At 40.6% G+C, this 2612-nt stretch overlaps 1 non-coding gene across 1 annotated transcript; it reads right to left on the bottom strand.

Annotated features, from left to right (window-relative positions):
• Nucleotides 1–233: 233 nt before the first annotated feature.
• Trnan-guu (transfer RNA asparagine (anticodon GUU)) lies at nucleotides 234–307 on the bottom strand. Its single transcript has one exon. It is a non-coding gene; the product is annotated as a tRNA-Asn (tRNA).
• Between the last annotated feature and the right edge of the window lie 2305 nt (nucleotides 308–2612).

Below are 2612 nucleotides of genomic sequence, written 5' to 3' on the forward strand. Positions count from 1 at the left end.
AGTTTTCAACATGTTAGTTGTTTCACTGCAACAAGTTTCCAACTTACTTACGATATAATTATGATATATCTCCGACGTGTGTAAATATTTTTCTTTTTACTATAATGTATTCATGACCTAAATCTCTGTTAGTGTATTGAACGCCATATCTGAAATTCACTTGTCATAGAAGTGACCCCATTTATTAGTCTGGTAAAAGTACTATGGTTTTTAGTGGTTTGCAAAATAGCTATCGCCCCCGGGTGGGCTCGAACCACCAACCTTTCGGTTAACAGCCGAACGCGCTAACCGATTGTGCCACGGAGGCTTGAAAATTGAGGAAACAAATTTAAGTTTTATTAAGTGAGTCAGCCCTACGAAATAATTGAAACGCGTTTATTTCTCCGTTTTCTGTTGCTACCTCTCGCTGGTGTATATACTGCTTAGATCAAATATCCTGGAAACTGGAGTTGAAAGAGAATTATTTAGACTCGCCTTTCTGACTGGCATGTTTCAATATAAGTAGACATCGTTCTTATAGGAAATGAGATAAAACGCATACCGGTAACTAACTGTCCCATTACTGTAGTGTCGCAACGAGATTAAACATATTGCAATATATTAGCTGCAATATAAACAAAATCACTGACACAGAGCCTCAATGCGGAGTTGGTGATATTCATAGATGCTAAAGAAAGGAAACATATATATATATATATATATATATATATATATATATATATATATATATATATATATATATATATATATATATAATATGTATCCTATATATAGTCCTATATATATGTGTGGGCGTGACATTAAACTGCACCCATGGGTAGGGGAAGCTCATTAGTCTTGATTGACAGTCGTCCTGAGAGAAGGAACCTCTGAGGTAAAACCAAATCCTTCAACGGAAAGGCAGGCGGAAGAGAGGACATTGATTTGAAATCCAACGGCTGCAATAGCGGAAGAAAGGTTGCAACTGTAAGGGGGTCAGTCGTCGCAATCATTTGTGCCACTGGACCACAACCATTGCAGTTCATGAAGCTCGTGGGTCTCCTGTATGTGCAGCAGTGTATCCACGTTAAAACAATCTCACGCACAGGCGCCTCTGGGAAGTACGACTAGTGGGGCATTTCAAGTCTGCCGGCGACCAGGAGAGATGGTGGGGGCAGGACTGTGTTATCTGGAAGCTCTTACTTAGTCTCAACTGGCACATCAGCGGTGGATGCTTAGTTCAGTCGCTCAACTTTTGGATGAAGCAGGAGAGTTGTTCCTCAGTGGCATCCATGTCTGAGCAGCCCTTTTTAGGATCCACTCTGCTCACCCTGAATGGGGAAGGGGCTAGAAAAGGTGCCCTAAACAGTCTGCTTCAAACCTGCCTGCCTGGAAAACCGCATCCAGGGGGCCACACCACTTTGCGGTCGAAGAAATATACAACTTAAATTTGGAACATGGAATGTATGAACACTACTACATGAAAATGGAAACAGACCCGAACGCAGAACTGCCTTTGTTGCTAGGGAACTCCATAGACTTAATTTAGATATAGTGGCACTTTCTGAGACTCGTATCGCAGAGTATGGTGTAGGTTCTGCTGTAAAAAATTGCATGCTTTTCAGTTTAACAGAGTACCCAAGTGGCATAAATGAACGCCTAATGACATTCAGACTAAATCTTGAGGGAAATAAACATGCCACAGTGATCAGTGCTTACGCTCCAACCCTTCTTGCAGAGGATCAAACAAAAGAATTATTCAATGCCGCTTTAGTCACAGCTCTCACAGCTATCCCAAATGAAGACAAAGTAATCCTTTTAGGTGACTTTAATGCCAGAGTAGGACGAGACAGTGACATCTGGAGAGGTACCATCGGAAAAGAGGGTGTTGGCAAAATTAATGCAAATGGAACACTCCTACTCTCGAAGTGTGTAGAACATGACCTGGTAGTAACTAATACTCTTTTTAGGCAGAAAAATAAACTTAAAACCACCTGGCAACATCCAAGATCTAAACATTGGCATCTCTTAGATTACATTATAGTAAGATCTCGTGATCGAAAGGATGTATTACTTATAAGATCAGTGACAGGATCCGAAGACTGCTGGACTGACCACCGCCTGGTATACTCTTGTATTAGGATGAAGATATTGACTAAAAAGAGAAACGCGCATGCACTGAAGCGACTGAAGTTTAACGTTGATTCACTTAAGAACGACTCGAATAGGCTTGAACTTCAGCGGTGTCTCGCTAATAAACTAGAACAGGAATATCCACCCAATATTGTTGATCATTGGAGTAAATTTAAGGATTCCGTAATCAGCGCATGTAAAGAATCAGTTGGTCTGAAGAAATACGTACATCAAGATTGGTTTGATCAGAATGATGCAGCTATTCAAGATCTTATTCAAAAGGCCAGAAAATATCTGTTTGAACATCTGAATGACGCAGTCTGAAACAAAGAAGAAAATACACCGCACGGCAAAAGCTCAGATACAAAATGCCACAAGCGAAATGAAAAATAAGTGGTTGACAGACAAAGCAAATGAGCTCCAATCCTTCTTTGACGGAAATGTCATGAGAAGCCTTTTCAGTGGAATGAAAACTATATTTGGGCCAAGTTCCCAAGGGC

Source organism: Macrobrachium nipponense, chromosome 22, assembly GCF_015104395.2.
Source record: "Macrobrachium nipponense isolate FS-2020 chromosome 22, ASM1510439v2, whole genome shotgun sequence".
In the NCBI taxonomy this organism is placed as follows: domain Eukaryota; kingdom Metazoa; phylum Arthropoda; class Malacostraca; order Decapoda; family Palaemonidae; genus Macrobrachium; species Macrobrachium nipponense.